This window comes from Monodelphis domestica, chromosome X (genome assembly GCF_027887165.1).
Source record: "Monodelphis domestica isolate mMonDom1 chromosome X, mMonDom1.pri, whole genome shotgun sequence".
In the NCBI taxonomy this organism is placed as follows: Eukaryota; Metazoa; Chordata; class Mammalia; order Didelphimorphia; family Didelphidae; genus Monodelphis; species Monodelphis domestica.
Genome location: NC_077235.1, coordinates 38,962,470 through 38,985,318, shown reverse-complemented (window position 1 = coordinate 38,985,318; position 22,849 = coordinate 38,962,470). Strand labels below are relative to the sequence as shown.

The 22,849-nt window shown below is 49.6% G+C and overlaps 1 long non-coding RNA gene across 2 annotated transcripts in view; it reads right to left on the bottom strand.

Annotated features, from left to right (window-relative positions):
* Nucleotides 1–22,849, bottom strand: part of LOC130456134 (uncharacterized) — a 44,633-nt gene that overhangs the window by 3,373 nt on the left and 18,411 nt on the right. For both annotated transcript variants that reach the window (XR_008914643.1, XR_008914642.1), the window contains exon 1: nucleotides 657–22,849. This exon is cut by the window's right edge and continues 18,411 nt beyond it. This is a non-coding gene — a long non-coding RNA (uncharacterized LOC130456134). The remainder of the gene's footprint in view (nucleotides 1–656) is intronic.

The following is a 22,849-nucleotide window of genomic DNA, read 5'->3' as shown; positions in this document are numbered from 1 at the left end:
GATTTTATCCATTTAATGTTCCAGTGTGCTAATTCTCTTAATAAGCTTGGAGAGGCAACTCTTTTAAAACTTAGAGCCTTGGAGAATTCTCTGAGCCACAAGGGACTTGTTTGGGAACACTGAGGTAGTAGGTGTAAAAGGCATCATTTCACCCCCGGCCTCTTTCCTAACTCTGAAGCTAGTCCTCTCTCCACTCTGTTATGTAAGGCTATCTCTCAAGGGACATTCATTAGCTTCATCAAGGGAAGTTACCTTCTCTTGGTATTGGGATATATCTTGGATGAATCCTTTCTAGCAATGCAGGTAAAAACCTATACACATCTTTTTCATTCTGAGAATTCTAGGATGAGGCTTTCGTTCAAGACACCACAGAACTGGGCCAGGCTTATCTCTTCCCTAATCATCCAACTGGATGGATTTTACACTGCTTCTTGCCCTCAAATCATCCTTAATAATACGCTACAGCTTATCAATACCCACCATGTATCATATGGGTTTTTTGCAGTTACAACCTACCCAGATAAATATTGCATTTAAAAAAGTTTATTCTTTTTCAGAAAAAACCTTCCCTTCCTTCTTAGAAACAATTCTGTATGTTGGGTCTAAGGCACAAAAGTGGTAAGAAAGAGCTAGGCAAAACTGATGAAGTGATTTACCCAGGGAAACACAGCAAGGAAGTGTCCCAGGCTGGATTTAAAGCTCCAGTCATTAGGCCTGATTCTCTATCCACTGATCAAATCAGCTTCCCTTACTAGGCTTCTTCCAAAATTAGCAGATCTTTGCAGAACCATGGAGAAGGACAAGAAGAGAGAAGACATGAAAGTCTGCCCTGGTTGGGAACCAAAGGAAGAAAAATGTCTCATGGAAACAATAGCTGGTGAGCTTGAAACTGATTCCTAGAATACTTCCTGAAGGGATTTGTAGTTTTTGTCCCCCCCCCCTTACCTTCCATTTTCCAATTAATTCTGTGTATTGTTTCTCAGGCAGGAGAGAGTGGTCAGGGCTGGGCAATGGGGGTGAAGTGATCTGCCCAGAGTAACATAGCTAGGAAGGGTCTGAAATCAGATTAGAATGTTGGTCTCCATTGAGAAGCACTCATTAGGAAAGAGAAGAGAAGACACTTGGGGTTCCAGCCTTTGCCACCCAAGTTGGGTTTAGGTCCCAGACAGAGCACTAGCCCAGAGGCAGAGTTAGTTGAGAGATGAGTCAGGAAGCAAAGAGCCCCATTCCTCTTCCCCCACTTGCTTTGCAAACCTAATCTGCTCCCTGAGGATCCTTTAACTGGCCAATGGCTTTGGAGCTTGACCTCCACTAGTACTTTCCCTCCCCCCCCCTCGCCGGTCCCCAAATCCCAGAGTTTGGCCATGACACAGGACTCTGATTCATAGGCGGGATTCAAGCTGGGATGGAGGTCTCCTCATGATTTCCCTCCCACTTTCACCAGTGCTCTGGACTTAGCTCTCCCATTGGCTCCCGGAGTCACGTGCAATGAGTCACTTCTGTCCTGGCCTCCATTTTTTCCCTTCTCCTACAAAAGGAAGTGTGTGAATTAGGAGATCTCTTCCAAGCACTTTCCCACTGCCACAGCAGCCAGGCAGACAGGGCTAGGCTTGCGCGCATGCCTGCGCTCTCGAGCCTGCGCGAGTTGGAAGGAAACTCAGCGCGAGGGCCACCAGAGCTGCCACAACGGCTGCCCCCTTTGCCTTCAGGTCACTGGGAGCAACCATTGCTGACGCTTCTTCCACATCGGGCCACCCCTTCCCCTTCTGATGGTCTCTACCAAGGAACCTCAGGAGGAGCAGGATTCCACCGCTGACAGCCTGGAGGACAGCAAGCAGGATCCCCAGTTTCAGCCCGTTGTCTGTCTGCTGAGCAGGGCATGAAGACCCTGCAGGCAGGCAGAGGAAGAAGAGCTCTGGAAGGTGGGAGCCAAGCTGCTCCCCTTTGCCTCTCACAATGACCTTCCCCAATGGAAAGAGCAGGAACGGCTCTTGGGAAGCTGCTGAGACACAAGGACAGAAGGACAATTGTCCTCCTCAGAAGCCAGGACAAGTCTCTGAAGAGCTGTGCCAATCACTCCAGAACCCCACTGCTGGAGCTGAAGCCCAGTGCGGGTAGTGAAGGGGCTTGTGTTGGGAACACACAGCCTCACTCTGCCCATCAAAGTCCAAAGCCAGGGCGGCTGCTGGCCAACAGATGCCTGAGTGCACAAAATGTTCACAGGTTGAAGGCAAAATTCCAGAAATACAAGAAGGAGATGACAAGAAACAAAAGAAAGGAAAGAAGAAGCCCAGGAAGAGAAAGCTTGACTAGTCAAAGAGAGAAATTCTGACCACATGGCGGAGAAGTTCAAGGAAATCTGGGTGAAGGATGGTGGCGCAGAGGCTAAGCAGGAGATCCAAGGGAAGAAGAAGGCTCTTGGTGAGCTTGAAGCTGATTCCTAGAATACTTCCAGAAGGGATTTGTAGCTTTCATTCCCCCCTTTACCTTGCATCTTCCATTCAATGCTGAGTATTGGTTCTCAGGCAGGAGAGTGGTCAGGGCCGGGCAATGGAGGTGAAGTGATTTGCCCACGGTCACCCAGCTAGGAAGGGTCTGAAATCAGATTAGAAAGTGGGACTGGACTGAAAAGCTGTCCTTAGGAAAGATCAGAGGTGAAACTTGGGGTTTCAGTCTTTCCCACCCGAGTTGGGTTCAGGTCCCAGACAGAGCACTAGTCAACAGGCAGAGTTAGTTGAGAGAGAGATCAGGAAGCAAAGAGCCCCAATTCCTCTTCCCCAGGAGCTTTGCAAACCGAATCTCCTCCCTGGGGATCCTTTCCTTGGCCAATGGCTTTGGACCATGACCTCAACCAGTGCTGTCCCTTCCCCCGTCCCCATATCCCAGACTTGAGCCATCCCACACAGGAACTCTGATTCCTAGGCGGGATTCAAGCTGGGATGTCGGCACCCTTATCATTTCCCTCCCAATTTCACCAATGCTCTGGACTTAGCTCTCCCATTGGCTCCCGGAGTCAAGTGCAATGAATCCCTTCTGTCCAGGCCTCCATTTTCCCCCTCTCCTAAAAATGAAACGTTTGGATTAGCGCATCTCTTCCAAGCCCTTTCCAGTCCCCTGGCAGCCGGGTTGGGGGGCCGGAGTGTCTCGCGCATGTGCGAGCAGTAGCGAGACTCAGCCTACTTAAGCACTAGGGCCAACAGAGCGCCACAATGGCTGCACCCTCCGCCTTCGCGTCACTGGGAGCAACCATTGCTGACGCCGCTGTGGCATCACCACCCCCTCCTTTCCCCTTCTGATGGCCTCTACCAAGGAATCTCTGATTGAGCAGGATTCCACCAGCAACAGCCTGGAGGAAGGCAAGCAGGATCCCCAGTTACAGCCCGTGGTCTGTCTGTCTGTCTGAGTAGGACATGAAGACCCTGCAGTCAGGCAGATGAAGAAGAGATCTGGAAGGTGGAACAAGCTGCTCCCCTTTGCCTCTCACAATGACCTTCCCCAGTGGAAAGAGCATGGACGGCTGCTGGGAAGCTTCTGAGACACAAGGACACAGGGACAATTGGTCTCCTCGGGAGCTGGGACAAGTCTCTGAAGAGCCAATGACTCAGGAACCCCACTGGTGGAGCTGAAGCCCGGTTAGGGCAGTGATGGGACTTGGTTTGGGACACACAGCCTAACTGCCCATCAAAGTCCAACGCCAGAGCTGTTGGCCAGCTGATTCCGGAGTGCACAACAAGCCCCCAGGTTGAAGGCAAAATTCCAGGAATTCAAAAAGGATGTGAAAAGACACATGAACCCAAGGAAGAGAGAACTTGACTAGTCAAACTGAGAAGTTCTGACCAAATGGCTGAAAAGTTCCAGGGTCTCTTCCTGAAGGATGGTGGCCCAGAGTCGAAGCAAGACATCCACGGCAAGAAACAGGTGATTAAGGCCCAGGAGACCCAAGAGAGCCAGGATGACCAAGGGGAACATCAGCCTGGATCCCTGTATCAACACACCTAAGCCATCTCACCGTGGGCCTCACCTTTTGTCCTAAATGTTCTCTTTTATTTTCTTCATTTCTATTCACTTTCTTACAAAGGACTTCATAGACAGAATTGAATTCCAGCCTCCAGCTTGTTTTCTAAGCTTTTAAACTTTTCAGGATATCTTCTTCAGCAGACCCATTGCCCAGTCCAATGTACTGAGCTCATGCCATTCCTTTCCACAGTGGAAACACATCCAAAAGACTGAAGAGGCATTTCCAAGGGGCACCCAAAAAGAAAAAAAAACAAAGTTCTTTCCCACGATAAGGACCTATGAGTAAATCCTGCTGTCCAGTCTATGTGTGGATAACCCTACCTGCTGCCGAAGTGTTCAATATGTTTATTGCAATAGGAAAATATCAATGGTGATGGGAGCAAGGAGGCAAGACTTGTAATTTTATCCATGGATGTTCCAGTGTGCTAATTCTCTTAATAGGTGTGGATAGGCAACTCTTTTGTAACTTAGAGACTTGGAGAATTCTCTGAGCCACTAGGGACTTATTTGGCACCACTCAGTTAGTAGGTGTCAAAGGCATCATTTGAAACCAGGCCTCCTTCCTGTCTCTGAAGCTACTCATGTCTCCATACTATTATCTAAGGCTATCTATCTCTCAATGGATATTCACTAGCTTCGTCAAGGGAAGGGAGTTCCCTTCTCTTGGTCTTGGTGCTGTATCTGGGATGTATCCTTTCTTGCAATGCAGGTCAAAACCTATCCACATCTTTTTCACACTAAGAATTCTAGGATGAGGGTTTTGGTTCAAGACACCAAAGAACTGGGCCAGGCTTATCTCGTCCCTGATCATCCAACTGGATGGCTTTTTAGACTGCTTCTTGCACTCAAATCATCTCTAGTACAGCTCATCGATACCTACCATGCATCTTTCCAAGATACTTTGGGTCATCTACCATTTGGGTTCTTTGCATTTAAATCTCCCCAGATAAATATTGAGTTAAAAAAGTTCATTATTTTTTGGAAAAAACCTTCCCTTCCATCTTAAAACCAATTCTGTATGTGGGTCTAAAGCACAAAAGTAGTAAGGAAGGGCTTGGCAAGAGATGAAGTGATTTGCCCAGGGTCACGCAGGAAGGAAGTGTCCCAGGCTGGATTTGAGCCTCCAGTCATTAGGCCTGATTCTCTATCCACTGATCAAATCAGCTTCCCTTACTAGGCTTCTTCCAAAATTAGCAGATCTTTGCAGAACCATGGAGAAGGACAAGAAGAGAGAAGACATGAAAGTCTGCCCTGGTTGGGAACCAAAGGAAGAAAAATGTCTCATGGAAACAATAGCTGGTGAGCTTGAAACTGATTCCTAGAATACTTCCTGAAGGGATTTGTAGTTTTTGTCCCCCCCCCCTTACCTTCCATTTTCCAATCAATTCTGTGTATTGTTTCTCAGGCAGGAGAGAGTGGTCAGGGCTGGGCAATGGGGGTGAAGCGATCTGCCCAGAGTAACATAGCTAGGAAGGGTCTGAAATCAGATTAGAATGTTGGTCTCCATTGAGAAGCACTCATTAGGAAAGAGAAGAGAAGACACTTGGGGTTCCAGCCTTTGCCACCCAAGTTGGGTTTAGGTCCCAGACAGAGCACTAGCCCAGAGGCAGAGTTAGTTGAGAGATGAGTCAGGAAGCAAAGAGCCCCATTCCTCTTCCCCCACTTGCTTTGCAAACCTAATCTGCTCCCTGAGGATCCTTTAACTGGCCAATGGCTTTGGAGCTTGACCTCCACTAGTACTTTCCCTCCCCCCCCCTCGCCGGTCCCCAAATCCCAGAGTTTGGCCATGACACAGGACTCTGATTCATAGGCGGGATTCAAGCTGGGATGGAGGTCTCCTCATGATTTCCCTCCCACTTTCACCAGTGCTCTGGACTTAGCTCTCCCATTGGCTCCCGGAGTCATGTGCAATGAGTCACTTCTGTCCTGGCCTCCATTTTTTCCCTTCTCCTACAAAAGGAAGTGTGTGAATTAGGAGATCTCTTCCAAGCACTTTCCCACTGCCACAGCAGCCAGGCAGACAGGGCTAGGCTTGCGCGCATGCCTGCGCTCTCGAGCCTGCGCGAGTTGGAAGGAAACTCAGCGCGAGGGCCACCAGAGCTGCCACAACGGCTGCCCCCTTTGCCTTCAGGTCACTGGGAGCAACCATTGCTGACGCTTCTTCCACATCGGGCCACCCCTTCCCCTTCTGATGGTCTCTACCAAGGAACCTCAGGAGGAGCAGGATTCCACCGCTGACAGCCTGGAGGACAGCAAGCAGGATCCCCAGTTTCAGCCCGTTGTCTGTCTGCTGAGCAGGGCATGAAGACCCTGCAGGCAGGCAGAGGAAGAAGAGCTCTGGAAGGTGGGAGCCAAGCCGCTCCCCTTTGCCTCTCACAATGACCTTCCCCAATGGAAAGAGCAGGAACGGCTCTTGGGAAGCTGCTGAGACACAAGGACAGAAGGACAATTGTCCTCCTCAGAAGCCAGGACAAGTCTCTGAAGAGCTGTGCCAATCACTCCAGAACCCCACTGCTGGAGCTGAAGCCCAGTGCGGGTAGTGAAGGGGCTTGTGTTGGGAACACACAGCCTCACTCTGCCCATCAAAGTCCAAAGCCAGGGCGGCTGCTGGCCAACAGATGCCTGAGTGCACAAAATGTTCACAGGTTGAAGGCAAAATTCCAGAAATACAAGAAGGAGATGACAAGAAACAAAAGAAAGGAAAGAAGAAGCCCAGGAAGAGAAAGCTTGACTAGTCAAAGAGAGAAATTCTGACCACATGGCGGAGAAGTTCAAGGAAATCTGGGTGAAGGATGGTGGCGCAGAGGCTAAGCAGGAGATCCAAGGGAAGAAGAAGGCTCTTGGTGAGCTTGAAGCTGATTCCTAGAATACTTCCAGAAGGGATTTGTAGCTTTCATTCCCCCCTTTACCTTGCATCTTCCATTCAATGCTGAGTATTGGTTCTCAGGCAGGAGAGTGGTCAGGGCCGGGCAATGGAGGTGAAGTGATTTGCCCACGGTCACCCAGCTAGGAAGGGTCTGAAATCAGATTAGAAAGTGGGACTGGACTGAAAAGCTGTCCTTAGGAAAGATCAGAGGTGAAACTTGGGGTTTCAGTCTTTCCCACCCGAGTTGGGTTCAGGTCCCAGACAGAGCACTAGTCAACAGGCAGAGTTAGTTGAGAGAGAGATCAGGAAGCAAAGAGCCCCAATTCCTCTTCCCCAGGAGCTTTGCAAACCGAATCTCCTCCCTGGGGATCCTTTCCTTGGCCAATGGCTTTGGACCATGACCTCAACCAGTGCTGTCCCTTCCCCCGTCCCCATATCCCAGACTTGAGCCATCCCACACAGGAACTCTGATTCCTAGGCGGGATTCAAGCTGGGATGTCGGCACCCTTATCATTTCCCTCCCAATTTCACCAATGCTCTGGACTTAGCTCTCCCATTGGCTCCCGGAGTCAAGTGCAATGAATCCCTTCTGTCCAGGCCTCCATTTTCCCCCTCTCCTAAAAATGAAACGTTTGGATTAGCGCATCTCTTCCAAGCCCTTTCCAGTCCCCTGGCAGCCGGGTTGGGGGGCCGGAGTGTCTCGCGCATGTGCGAGCAGTAGCGAGACTCAGCCTACTTAAGCACTAGGGCCAACAGAGCGCCACAATGGCTGCACCCTCCGCCTTCGCGTCACTGGGAGCAACCATTGCTGACGCCGCTGTGGCATCACCACCCCCTCCTTTCCCCTTCTGATGGCCTCTACCAAGGAATCTCTGATTGAGCAGGATTCCACCAGCAACAGCCTGGAGGAAGGCAAGCAGGATCCCCAGTTACAGCCCGTGGTCTGTCTGTCTGTCTGAGTAGGACATGAAGACCCTGCAGTCAGGCAGATGAAGAAGAGATCTGGAAGGTGGAACAAGCTGCTCCCCTTTGCCTCTCACAATGACCTTCCCCAGTGGAAAGAGCATGGACGGCTGATGGGAAGCTGCTGAGACACAAGGACACAGGGACAATTGGTCTCCTCGGGAGCTGGGACAAGTCTCTGAAGAGCCAATGACTCAGGAACCCCACTGGTGGAGCTGAAGCCCGGTTAGGGCAGTGATGGGACTTGGTTTGGGACACACAGCCTAACTGCCCATCAAAGTCCAACGCCAGAGCTGTTGGCCAGCTGATTCCGGAGTGCACAACAAGCCCCCAGGTTGAAGGCAAAATTCCAGGAATTCAAAAAGGATGTGAAAAGACACATGAACCCAAGGAAGAGAGAACTTGACTAGTCAAACTGAGAAGTTCTGACCAAATGGCTGAAAAGTTCCAGGGTCTCTTCCTGAAGGATGGTGGCCCAGAGTCGAAGCAAGACATCCACGGCAAGAAACAGGTGATTAAGGCCCAGGAGACCCAAGAGAGCCAGGATGACCAAGAGGAACATCAGCCTGGATCCCTGTATCAACACACCTAAGCCATCTCACCGTGGGCCTCACCTTTTGTCCTAAATGTTCTCTTTTATTTTCTTCATTTCTATTCACTTTCTTACAAAGGACTTCATAGACAGAATTGAATTCCAGCCTCCAGCTTGTTTTCTAAGCTTTTAAACTTTTCAGGATATCTTCTTCAGCAGACCCATTGCCCAGTCCAATGTACTGAGCTCATGCCATTCCTTTCCACAGTGGAAACACATCCAAAAGACTGAAGAGGCATTTCCAAGGGGCACCCAAAAAGAAAAAAAAACAAAGTTCTTTCCCACGATAAGGACCTATGAGTAAATCCTGCTGTCCAGTCTATGTGTGGATAACCCTACCTGCTGCCGAAGTGTTCAATATGTTTATTGCAATAGGAAAATATCAATGGTGATGGGAGCAAGGAGGCAAGACTTGTAATTTTATCCATGGATGTTCCAGTGTGCTAATTCTCTTAATAGGTGTGGATAGGCAACTCTTTTGTAACTTAGAGACTTGGAGAATTCTCTGAGCCACTAGGGACTTATTTGGCACCACTCAGTTAGTAGGTGTCAAAGGCATCATTTGAAACCAGGCCTCCTTCCTGTCTCTGAAGCTACTCATGTCTCCATACTATTATCTAAGGCTATCTATCTCTCAATGGATATTCACTAGCTTCGTCAAGGGAAGGGAGTTCCCTTCTCTTGGTCTTGGTGCTGTATCTGGGATGTATCCTTTCTTGCAATGCAGGTCAAAACCTATCCACATCTTTTTCACACTAAGAATTCTAGGATGAGGGTTTTGGTTCAAGACACCAAAGAACTGGGCCAGGCTTATCTCGTCCCTGATCATCCAACTGGATGGCTTTTTAGACTGCTTCTTGCACTCAAATCATCTCTAGTACAGCTCATCGATACCTACCATGCATCTTTCCAAGATACTTTGGGTCATCTACCATTTGGGTTCTTTGCATTTAAATCTCCCCAGATAAATATTGAGTTAAAAAAGTTCATTATTTTTTGGAAAAAACCTTCCCTTCCATCTCAAAACCAATTCTGTATGTGGGTCTAAAGCACAAAAGTAGTAAGGAAGGGCTTGGCAAGAGATGAAGTGATTTGCCCAGGGTCACGCAGGAAGGAAGTGTCCCAGGCTGGATTTGAGCCTCCAGTCATTAGGCCTGATTCTCTATCCACTGATCAAATCAGCTTCCCTTACTAGGCTTCTTCCAAAATTAGCAGATCTTTGCAGAACCATGGAGAAGGACAAGAAGAGAGAAGACATGAAAGTCTGCCCTGGTTGGGAACCAAAGGAAGAAAAATGTCTCATGGAAACAATAGCTGGTGAGCTTGAAACTGATTCCTAGAATACTTCCTGAAGGGATTTGTAGTTTTTGTCCCCCCCCCCTTACCTTCCATTTTCCAATCAATTCTGTGTATTGTTTCTCAGGCAGGAGAGAGTGGTCAGGGCTGGGCAATGGGGGTGAAGTGATCTGCCCAGAGTAACATAGCTAGGAAGGGTCTGAAATCAGATTAGAATGTTGGTCTCCATTGAGAAGCACTCATTAGGAAAGAGAAGAGAAGACACTTGGGGTTCCAGCCTTTGCCACCCAAGTTGGGTTTAGGTCCCAGACAGAGCACTAGCCCAGAGGCAGAGTTAGTTGAGAGATGAGTCAGGAAGCAAAGAGCCCCATTCCTCTTCCCCCACTTGCTTTGCAAACCTAATCTGCTCCCTGAGGATCCTTTAACTGGCCAATGGCTTTGGAGCTTGACCTCCACTAGTACTTTCCCTCCCCCCCCCTCGCCGGTCCCCAAATCCCAGAGTTTGGCCATGACACAGGACTCTGATTCATAGGCGGGATTCAAGCTGGGATGGAGGTCTCCTCATGATTTCCCTCCCACTTTCACCAGTGCTCTGGACTTAGCTCTCCCATTGGCTCCCGGAGTCACGTGCAATGAGTCACTTCTGTCCTGGCCTCCATTTTTTCCCTTCTCCTACAAAAGGAAGTGTGTGAATTAGGAGATCTCTTCCAAGCACTTTCCCACTGCCACAGCAGCCAGGCAGACAGGGCTAGGCTTGCGCGCATGCCTGCACTCTCGAGCCTGCGCGAGTTGGAAGGAAACTCAGCGCGAGGGCCACCAGAGCTGCCACAACGGCTGCCCCCTTTGCCTTCAGGTCACTGGGAGCAACCATTGCTGACGCTTCTTCCACATCGGGCCACCCCTTCCCCTTCTGATGGTCTCTACCAAGGAACCTCAGGAGGAGCAGGATTCCACAGCCCACAGCCTGGAGGACAGCAAGCAGGATCCCCAGTTTCAGCCCGTTGTCTGTCTGCTGAGCAGGGCATGAAGACCCTGCAGGCAGGCAGAGGAAGAAGAGCTCTGGAAGGTGGGAGCCAAGCCGCTCCCCTTTGCCTCTCACAATGACCTTCCCCAATGGAAAGAGCAGGAACGGCTCTTGGGAAGCTGCTGAGACACAAGGACAGAAGGACAATTGTCCTCCTCAGAAGCCAGGACAAGTCTCTGAAGAGCTGTGCCAATCACTCCAGAACCCCACTGCTGGAGCTGAAGCCCAGTGCGGGTAGTGAAGGGGCTTGTGTTGGGAACACACAGCCTCACTCTGCCCATCAAAGTCCAAAGCCAGGGCGGCTGCTGGCCAACAGATGCCTGAGTGCACAAAATGTTCACAGGTTGAAGGCAAAATTCCAGAAATACAAGAAGGAGATGACAAGAAACAAAAGAAAGGAAAGAAGAAGCCCAGGAAGAGAAAGCTTGACTAAAGAGAGAAATTCTGACCACATGGCGGAGAAGTTCAAGGAAATCTGGGTGAAGGATGGTGGCGCAGAGGCTAAGCAGGAGATCCAAGGGAAGAAGAAGGCTCTTGGTGAGCTTGAAGCTGATTCCTAGAATACTTCCAGAAGGGATTTGTAGCTTTCATTCCCCCCTTTACCTTGCATCTTCCATTCAATGCTGAGTATTGGTTCTCAGGCAGGAGAGTGGTCAGGGCCGGGCAATGGAGGTGAAGTGATTTGCCCACGGTCACCCAGCTAGGAAGGGTCTGAAATCAGATTAGAAAGTGGGACTGGACTGAAAAGCTGTCCTTAGGAAAGATCAGAGGTGAAACTTGGGGTTTCAGTCTTTCCCACCCGAGTTGGGTTCAGGTCCCAGACAGAGCACTAGTCAACAGGCAGAGTTAGTTGAGAGAGAGATCAGGAAGCAAAGAGCCCCAATTCCTCTTCCCCAGGAGCTTTGCAAACCGAATCTCCTCCCTGGGGATCCTTTCCTTGGCCAATGGCTTTGGACCATGACCTCAACCAGTGCTGTCCCTTCCCCCGTCCCCATATCCCAGACTTGAGCCATCCCACACAGGAACTCTGATTCCTAGGCGGGATTCAAGCTGGGATGTCGGCACCCTTATCATTTCCCTCCCAATTTCACCAATGCTCTGGACTTAGCTCTCCCATTGGCTCCCGGAGTCAAGTGCAATGAATCCCTTCTGTCCAGGCCTCCATTTTCCCCCTCTCCTAAAAATGAAACGTTTGGATTAGCGCATCTCTTCCAAGCCCTTTCCAGTCCCCTGGCAGCCGGGTTGGGGGGCCGGAGTGTCTCGCGCATGTGCGAGCAGTAGCGAGACTCAGCCTACTTAAGCACTAGGGCCAACAGAGCGCCACAATGGCTGCACCCTCCGCCTTCGCGTCACTGGGAGCAACCATTGCTGACGCCGCTGTGGCATCACCACCCCCTCCTTTCCCCTTCTGATGGCCTCTACCAAGGAATCTCTGATTGAGCAGGATTCCACCAGCAACAGCCTGGAGGAAGGCAAGCAGGATCCCCAGTTACAGCCCGTGGTCTGTCTGTCTGTCTGAGTAGGACATGAAGACCCTGCAGTCAGGCAGATGAAGAAGAGATCTGGAAGGTGGAACAAGCTGCTCCCCTTTGCCTCTCACAATGACCTTCCCCAGTGGAAAGAGCATGGACGGCTGATGGGAAGCTGCTGAGACACAAGGACACAGGGACAATTGGTCTCCTCGGGAGCTGGGACAAGTCTCTGAAGAGCCAATGACTCAGGAACCCCACTGGTGGAGCTGAAGCCCGGTTAGGGCAGTGATGGGACTTGGTTTGGGACACACAGCCTAACTGCCCATCAAAGTCCAACGCCAGAGCTGTTGGCCAGCTGATTCCGGAGTGCACAACAAGCCCCCAGGTTGAAGGCAAAATTCCAGGAATTCAAAAAGGATGTGAAAAGACACATGAACCCAAGGAAGAGAGAACTTGACTAGTCAAACTGAGAAGTTCTGACCAAATGGCTGAAAAGTTCCAGGGTCTCTTCCTGAAGGATGGTGGCCCAGAGTCGAAGCAAGACATCCACGGCAAGAAACAGGTGATTAAGGCCCAGGAGACCCAAGAGAGCCAGGATGACCAAGAGGAACATCAGCCTGGATCCCTGTATCAACACACCTAAGCCATCTCACCGTGGGCCTCACCTTTTGTCCTAAATGTTCTCTTTTATTTTCTTCATTTCTATTCACTTTCTTACAAAGGACTTCATAGACAGAATTGAATTCCAGCCTCCAGCTTGTTTTCTAAGCTTTTAAACTTTTCAGGATATCTTCTTCAGCAGACCCATTGCCCAGTCCAATGTACTGAGCTCATGCCATTCCTTTCCACAGTGGAAACACATCCAAAAGACTGAAGAGGCATTTCCAAGGGGCACCCAAAAAGAAAAAAAAACAAAGTTCTTTCCCACGATAAGGACCTATGAGTAAATCCTGCTGTCCAGTCTATGTGTGGATAACCCTACCTGCTGCCGAAGTGTTCAATATGTTTATTGCAATAGGAAAATATCAATGGTGATGGGAGCAAGGAGGCAAGACTTGTAATTTTATCCATGGATGTTCCAGTGTGCTAATTCTCTTAATAGGTGTGGATAGGCAACTCTTTTGTAACTTAGAGACTTGGAGAATTCTCTGAGCCACTAGGGACTTATTTGGCACCACTCAGTTAGTAGGTGTCAAAGGCATCATTTGAAACCAGGCCTCCTTCCTGTCTCTGAAGCTACTCATGTCTCCATACTATTATCTAAGGCTATCTATCTCTCAATGGATATTCACTAGCTTCGTCAAGGGAAGGGAGTTCCCTTCTCTTGGTCTTGGTGCTGTATCTGGGATGTATCCTTTCTTGCAATGCAGGTCAAAACCTATCCACATCTTTTTCACACTAAGAATTCTAGGATGAGGGTTTTGGTTCAAGACACCAAAGAACTGGGCCAGGCTTATCTCGTCCCTGATCATCCAACTGGATGGCTTTTTAGACTGCTTCTTGCACTCAAATCATCTCTAGTACAGCTCATCGATACCTACCATGCATCTTTCCAAGATACTTTGGGTCATCTACCATTTGGGTTCTTTGCATTTAAATCTCCCCAGATAAATATTGAGTTAAAAAAGTTCATTATTTTTTGGAAAAAACCTTCCCTTCCATCTCAAAACCAATTCTGTATGTGGGTCTAAAGCACAAAAGTAGTAAGGAAGGGCTTGGCAAGAGATGAAGTGATTTGCCCAGGGTCACGCAGGAAGGAAGTGTCCCAGGCTGGATTTGAGCCTCCAGTCATTAGGCCTGATTCTCTATCCACTGATCAAATCAGCTTCCCTTACTAGGCTTCTTCCAAAATTAGCAGATCTTTGCAGAACCATGGAGAAGGACAAGAAGAGAGAAGACATGAAAGTCTGCCCTGGTTGGGAACCAAAGGAAGAAAAATGTCTCATGGAAACAATAGCTGGGTGAACTTGAAGTTGATTCCTAGAATACTTCCTGAAGGGATTTGTAGTTTTTGTCCCCCCACCCCCTTACCTTCCATTTTCCAATCAATTCTGTGTATTGTTTCTCAGGCAGGAGAGAGTGGTCAGGGCTGGGCAATGGGGGTGAAGTGATCTGCCCAGAGTAACATAGCTAGGAAGGGTCTGAAATCAGATTAGAATGTTGGTCTCCATTGAGAAGCACTCATTAGGAAAGAGAAGAGAAGACACTTGGGGTTCCAGCCTTTGCCACCCAAGTTGGGTTTAGGTCCCAGACAGAGCACTAGCCCAGAGGCAGAGTTAGTTGAGAGATGAGTCAGGAAGCAAAGAGCCCCATTCCTCTTCCCCCACTTGCTTTGCAAACCTAATCTGCTCCCTGAGGATCCTTTAACTGGCCAATGGCTTTGGAGCTTGACCTCCACTAGTACTTTCCCTCCCCCCCCCTCGCCGGTCCCCAAATCCCAGAGTTTGGCCATGACACAGGACTCTGATTCATAGGCGGGATTCAAGCTGGGATGGAGGTCTCCTCATGATTTCCCTCCCACTTTCACCAGTGCTCTGGACTTAGCTCTCCCATTGGCTCCCGGAGTCACGTGCAATGAGTCACTTCTGTCCTGGCCTCCATTTTTTCCCTTCTCCTACAAAAGGAAGTGTGTGAATTAGGAGATCTCTTCCAAGCACTTTCCCACTGCCACAGCAGCCAGGCAGACAGGGCTAGGCTTGCGCGCATGCCTGCGCTCTCGAGCCTGCGCGAGTTGGAAGGAAACTCAGCGCGAGGGCCACCAGAGCTGCCACAACGGCTGCCCCCTTTGCCTTCAGGTCACTGGGAGCAACCATTGCTGACGCTTCTTCCACATCGGGCCACCCCTTCCCCTTCTGATGGTCTCTACCAAGGAACCTCAGGAGGAGCAGGATTCCACCGCTGACAGCCTGGAGGACAGCAAGCAGGATCCCCAGTTTCAGCCCGTTGTCTGTCTGCTGAGCAGGGCATGAAGACCCTGCAGGCAGGCAGAGGAAGAAGAGCTCTGGAAGGTGGGAGCCAAGCCGCTCCCCTTTGCCTCTCACAATGACCTTCCCCAATGGAAAGAGCAGGAACGGCTCTTGGGAAGCTGCTGAGACACAAGGACAGAAGGACAATTGTCCTCCTCAGAAGCCAGGACAAGTCTCTGAAGAGCTGTGCCAATCACTCCAGAACCCCACTGCTGGAGCTGAAGCCCAGTGCGGGTAGTGAAGGGGCTTGTGTTGGGAACACACAGCCTCACTCTGCCCATCAAAGTCCAAAGCCAGGGCGGCTGCTGGCCAACAGATGCCTGAGTGCACAAAATGTTCACAGGTTGAAGGCAAAATTCCAGAAATACAAGAAGGAGATGACAAGAAACAAAAGAAAGGAAAGAAGAAGCCCAGGAAGAGAAAGCTTGACTAGTCAAAGAGAGAAATTCTGACCACATGGCGGAGAAGTTCAAGGAAATCTGGGTGAAGGATGGTGGCGCAGAGGCTAAGCAGGAGATCCAAGGGAAGAAGAAGGCTCTTGGTGAGCTTGAAGCTGATTCCTAGAATACTTCCAGAAGGGATTTGTAGCTTTCATTCCCCCCTTTACCTTGCATCTTCCATTCAATGCTGAGTATTGGTTCTCAGGCAGGAGAGTGGTCAGGGCCGGGCAATGGAGGTGAAGTGATTTGCCCACGGTCACCCAGCTAGGAAGGGTCTGAAATCAGATTAGAAAGTGGGACTGGACTGAAAAGCTGTCCTTAGGAAAGATCAGAGGTGAAACTTGGGGTTTCAGTCTTTCCCACCCGAGTTGGGTTCAGGTCCCAGACAGAGCACTAGTCAACAGGCAGAGTTAGTTGAGAGAGAGATCAGGAAGCAAAGAGCCCCAATTCCTCTTCCCCAGGAGCTTTGCAAACCGAATCTCCTCCCTGGGGATCCTTTCCTTGGCCAATGGCTTTGGACCATGACCTCAACCAGTGCTGTCCCTTCCCCCGTCCCCATATCCCAGACTTGAGCCATCCCACACAGGAACTCTGATTCCTAGGCGGGATTCAAGCTGGGATGTCGGCACCCTTATCATTTCCCTCCCAATTTCACCAATGCTCTGGACTTAGCTCTCCCATTGGCTCCCGGAGTCAAGTGCAATGAATCCCTTCTGTCCAGGCCTCCATTTTCCCCCTCTCCTAAAAATGAAACGTTTGGATTAGCGCATCTCTTCCAAGCCCTTTCCAGTCCCCTGGCAGCCGGGTTGGGGGGCCGGAGTGTCTCGCGCATGTGCGAGCAGTAGCGAGACTCAGCCTACTTAAGCACTAGGGCCAACAGAGCGCCACAATGGCTGCACCCTCCGCCTTCGCGTCACTGGGAGCAACCATTGCTGACGCCGCTGTGGCATCACCACCCCCTCCTTTCCCCTTCTGATGGCCTCTACCAAGGAATCTCTGATTGAGCAGGATTCCACCAGCAACAGCCTGGAGGAAGGCAAGCAGGATCCCCAGTTACAGCCCGTGGTCTGTCTGTCTGTCTGAGTAGGACATGAAGACCCTGCAGTCAGGCAGATGAAGAAGAGATCTGGAAGGTGGAACAAGCTGCTCCCCTTTGCCTCTCACAATGACCTTCCCCAGTGGAAAGAGCATGGACGGCTGATGGGAAGCTGCTGAGACACAAGGACACAGGGACAATTGGTCTCCTCGGGAGCTGGGACAAGTCTCTGAAGAGCCAATGACTCAGGAACCCCACTGGTGGAGCTGAAGCCCGGTTAGGGCAGTGATGGGACTTGGTTTGGGACACACAGCCTAACTGCCCATCAAAGTCCAACGCCAGAGCTGTTGGCCAGCTGATTCCGGAGTGCACAACAAGCCCCCAGGTTGAAGGCAAAATTCCAGGAATTCAAAAAGGATGTGAAAAGACACATGAACCCAAGGAAGAGAGAACTTGACTAGTCAAACTGAGAAGTTCTGACCAAATGGCTGAAAAGTTCCAGGGTCTCTTCCTGAAGGATGGTGGCCCAGAGTCGAAGCAAGACATCCACGGCAAGAAACAGGTGATTAAGGCCCAGGAGACCCAAGAGAGCCAGGATGACCAAGAGGAACATCAGCCTGGATCCCTGTATCAACACACCTAAGCCATCTCACCGTGGGCCTCACCTTTTGTCCTAAATGTTCTCTTTTATTTTCTTCATTTCTATTCACTTTCTTACAAAGGACTTCATAGACAGAATTGAATTCCAGCCTCCAGCTTGTTTTCTAAGCTTTTAAACTTTTCAGGATATCTTCTTCAGCAGACCCATTGCCCAGTCCAATGTACTGAGCTCATGCCATTCCTTTCCACAGTGGAAACACATCCAAAAGACTGAAGAGGCATTTCCAAGGGGCACCCAAAAAGAAAAAAAAACAAAGTTCTTTCCCACGATAAGGACCTATGAGTAAATCCTGCTGTCCAGTCTATGTGTGGATAACCCTACCTGCTGCCGAAGTGTTCAATATGTTTATTGCAATAGGAAAATATCAATGGTGATGGGAGCAAGGAGGCAAGACTTGTAATTTTATCCATGGATGTTCCAGTGTGCTAATTCTCTTAATAGGTGTGGATAGGCAACTCTTTTGTAACTTAGAGACTTGGAGAATTCTCTGAGCCACTAGGGACTTATTTGGCACCACTCAGTTAGTAGGTGTCAAAGGCATCATTTGAAACCAGGCCTCCTTCCTGTCTCTGAAGCTACTCATGTCTCCATACTATTATCTAAGGCTATCTATCTCTCAATGGATATTCACTAGCTTCGTCAAGGGAAGGGAGTTCCCTTCTCTTGGTCTTGGTGCTGTATCTGGGATGTATCCTTTCTTGCAATGCAGGTCAAAACCTATCCACATCTTTTTCACACTAAGAATTCTAGGATGAGGGTTTTGGTTCAAGACACCAAAGAACTGGGCCAGGCTTATCTCGTCCCTGATCATCCAACTGGATGGCTTTTTAGACTGCTTCTTGCACTCAAATCATCTCTAGTACAGCTCATCGATACCTACCATGCATCTTTCCAAGATACTTTGGGTCATCTACCATTTGGGTTCTTTGCATTTAAATCTCCCCAGATAAATATTGAGTTAAAAAAGTTCATTATTTTTTGGAAAAAACCTTCCCTTCCATCTCAAAACCAATTCTGTATGTGGGTCTAAAGCACAAAAGTAGTAAGGAAGGGCTTGGCAAGAGATGAAGTGATTTGCCCAGGGTCACGCAGGAAGGAAGTGTCCCAGGCTGGATTTGAGCCTCCAGTCATTAGGCCTGATTCTCTATCCACTGATCAAATCAGCTTCCCTTACTAGGCTTCTTCCAAAATTAGCAGATCTTTGCAGAACCATGGAGAAGGACAAGAAGAGAGAAGACATGAAAGTCTGCCCTGGTTGGGAACCAAAGGAAGAAAAATGTCTCATGGAAACAATAGCTGGTGAGCTTGAAACTGATTCCTAGAATACTTCCTGAAGGGATTTGTAGTTTTTGTCCCCCCCCCCTTACCTTCCATTTTCCAATCAATTCTGTGTATTGTTTCTCAGGCAGGAGAGAGTGGTCAGGGCTGGGCAATGGGGGTGAAGTGATCTGCCCAGAGTAACATAGCTAGGAAGGGTCTGAAATCAGATTAGAATGTTGGTCTCCATTGAGAAGCACTCATTAGGAAAGAGAAGAGAAGACACTTGGGGTTCCAGCCTTTGCCACCCAAGTTGGGTTTAGGTCCCAGACAGAGCACTAGCCCAGAGGCAGAGTTAGTTGAGAGATGAGTCAGGAAGCAAAGAGCCCCATTCCTCTTCCCCCACTTGCTTTGCAAACCTAATCTGCTCCCTGAGGATCCTTTAACTGGCCAATGGCTTTGGAGCTTGACCTCCACTAGTACTTTCCCTCCCCCCCCCTCGCCGGTCCCCAAATCCCAGAGTTTGGCCATGACACAGGACTCTGATTCATAGGCGGGATTCAAGCTGGGATGGAGGTCTCCTCATGATTTCCCTCCCACTTTCACCAGTGCTCTGGACTTAGCTCTCCCATTGGCTCCCGGAGTCACGTGCAATGAGTCACTTCTGTCCTGGCCTCCATTTTTTCCCTTCTCCTACAAAAGGAAGTGTGTGAATTAGGAGATCTCTTCCAAGCACTTTCCCACTGCCACAGCAGCCAGGCAGACAGGGCTAGGCTTGCGCGCATGCCTGCACTCTCGAGCCTGCGCGAGTTGGAAGGAAACTCAGCGCGAGGGCCACCAGAGCTGCCACAACGGCTGCCCCCTTTGCCTTCAGGTCACTGGGAGCAACCATTGCTGACGCTTCTTCCACATCGGGCCACCCCTTCCCCTTCTGATGGTCTCTACCAAGGAACCTCAGGAGGAGCAGGATTCCACAGCCCACAGCCTGGAGGACAGCAAGCAGGATCCCCAGTTTCAGCCCGTTGTCTGTCTGCTGAGCAGGGCATGAAGACCCTGCAGGCAGGCAGAGGAAGAAGAGCTCTGGAAGGTGGGAGCCAAGCCGCTCCCCTTTGCCTCTCACAATGACCTTCCCCAATGGAAAGAGCAGGAACGGCTCTTGGGAAGCTGCTGAGACACAAGGACAGAAGGACAATTGTCCTCCTCAGAAGCCAGGACAAGTCTCTGAAGAGCTGTGCCAATCACTCCAGAACCCCACTGCTGGAGCTGAAGCCCAGTGCGGGTAGTGAAGGGGCTTGTGTTGGGAACACACAGCCTCACTCTGCCCATCAAAGTCCAAAGCCAGGGCGGCTGCTGGCCAACAGATGCCTGAGTGCACAAAATGTTCACAGGTTGAAGGCAAAATTCCAGAAATACAAGAAGGAGATGACAAGAAACAAAAGAAAGGAAAGAAGAAGCCCAGGAAGAGAAAGCTTGACTAGTCAAAGAGAGAAATTCTGACCACATGGCGGAGAAGTTCAAGGAAATCTGGGTGAAGGATGGTGGCGCAGAGGCTAAGCAGGAGATCCAAGGGAAGAAGAAGGCTCTTGGTGAGCTTGAAGCTGATTCCTAGAATACTTCCAGAAGGGATTTGTAGCTTTCATTCCCCCCTTTACCTTGCATCTTCCATTCAATGCTGAGTATTGGTTCTCAGGCAGGAGAGTGGTCAGGGCCGGGCAATGGAGGTGAAGTGATTTGCCCACGGTCACCCAGCTAGGAAGGGTCTGAAATCAGATTAGAAAGTGGGACTGGACTGAAAAGCTGTCCTTAGGAAAGATCAGAGGTGAAACTTGGGGTTTCAGTCTTTCCCACCCGAGTTGGGTTCAGGTCCCAGACAGAGCACTAGTCAACAGGCAGAGTTAGTTGAGAGAGAGATCAGGAAGCAAAGAGCCCCAATTCCTCTTCCCCAGGAGCTTTGCAAACCGAATCTCCTCCCTGGGGATCCTTTCCTTGGCCAATGGCTTTGGACCATGACCTCAACCAGTGCTGTCCCTTCCCCCGTCCCCATATCCCAGACTTGAGCCATCCCACACAGGAACTCTGATTCCTAGGCGGGATTCAAGCTGGGATGTCGGCACCCTTATCATTTCCCTCCCAATTTCACCAATGCTCTGGACTTAGCTCTCCCATTGGCTCCCGGAGTCAAGTGCAATGAATCCCTTCTGTCCAGGCCTCCATTTTCCCCCTCTCCTAAAAATGAAACGTTTGGATTAGCGCATCTCTTCCAAGCCCTTTCCAGTCCCCTGGCAGCCGGGTTGGGGGGCCGGAGTGTCTCGCGCATGTGCGAGCAGTAGCGAGACTCAGCCTACTTAAGCACTAGGGCCAACAGAGCGCCACAATGGCTGCACCCTCCGCCTTCGCGTCACTGGGAGCAACCATTGCTGACGCCGCTGTGGCATCACCACCCCCTCCTTTCCCCTTCTGATGGCCTCTACCAAGGAATCTCTGATTGAGCAGGATTCCACCAGCAACAGCCTGGAGGAAGGCAAGCAGGATCCCCAGTTACAGCCCGTGGTCTGTCTGTCTGTCTGAGTAGGACATGAAGACCCTGCAGTCAGGCAGATGAAGAAGAGATCTGGAAGGTGGAACAAGCTGCTCCCCTTTGCCTCTCACAATGACCTTCCCCAGTGGAAAGAGCATGGACGGCTGATGGGAAGCTGCTGAGACACAAGGACACAGGGACAATTGGTCTCCTCGGGAGCTGGGACAAGTCTCTGAAGAGCCAATGACTCAGGAACCCCACTGGTGGAGCTGAAGCCCGGTTAGGGCAGTGATGGGACTTGGTTTGGGACACACAGCCTAACTGCCCATCAAAGTCCAACGCCAGAGCTGTTGGCCAGCTGATTCCGGAGTGCACAACAAGCCCCCAGGTTGAAGGCAAAATTCCAGGAATTCAAAAAGGATGTGAAAAGACACATGAACCCAAGGAAGAGAGAACTTGACTAGTCAAACTGAGAAGTTCTGACCAAATGGCTGAAAAGTTCCAGGGTCTCTTCCTGAAGGATGGTGGCCCAGAGTCGAAGCAAGACATCCACGGCAAGAAACAGGTGATTAAGGCCCAGGAGACCCAAGAGAGCCAGGATGACCAAGAGGAACATCAGCCTGGATCCCTGTATCAACACACCTAAGCCATCTCACCGTGGGCCTCACCTTTTGTCCTAAATGTTCTCTTTTATTTTCTTCATTTCTATTCACTTTCTTACAAAGGACTTCATAGACAGAATTGAATTCCAGCCTCCAGCTTGTTTTCTAAGCTTTTAAACTTTTCAGGATATCTTCTTCAGCAGACCCATTGCCCAGTCCAATGTACTGAGCTCATGCCATTCCTTTCCACAGTGGAAACACATCCAAAAGACTGAAGAGGCATTTCCAAGGGGCACCCAAAAAGAAAAAAAAACAAAGTTCTTTCCCACGATAAGGACCTATGAGTAAATCCTGCTGTCCAGTCTATGTGTGGATAACCCTACCTGCTGCCGAAGTGTTCAATATGTTTATTGCAATAGGAAAATATCAATGGTGATGGGAGCAAGGAGGCAAGACTTGTAATTTTATCCATGGATGTTCCAGTGTGCTAATTCTCTTAATAGGTGTGGATAGGCAACTCTTTTGTAACTTAGAGACTTGGAGAATTCTCTGAGCCACTAGGGACTTATTTGGCACCACTCAGTTAGTAGGTGTCAAAGGCATCATTTGAAACCAGGCCTCCTTCCTGTCTCTGAAGCTACTCATGTCTCCATACTATTATCTAAGGCTATCTATCTCTCAATGGATATTCACTAGCTTCGTCAAGGGAAGGGAGTTCCCTTCTCTTGGTCTTGGTGCTGTATCTGGGATGTATCCTTTCTTGCAATGCAGGTCAAAACCTATCCACATCTTTTTCACACTAAGAATTCTAGGATGAGGGTTTTGGTTCAAGACACCAAAGAACTGGGCCAGGCTTATCTCGTCCCTGATCATCCAACTGGATGGCTTTTTAGACTGCTTCTTGCACTCAAATCATCTCTAGTACAGCTCATCGATACCTACCATGCATCTTTCCAAGATACTTTGGGTCATCTACCATTTGGGTTCTTTGCATTTAAATCTCCCCAGATAAATATTGAGTTAAAAAAGTTCATTATTTTTTGGAAAAAACCTTCCCTTCCATCTCAAAACCAATTCTGTATGTGGGTCTAAAGCACAAAAGTAGTAAGGAAGGGCTTGGCAAGAGATGAAGTGATTTG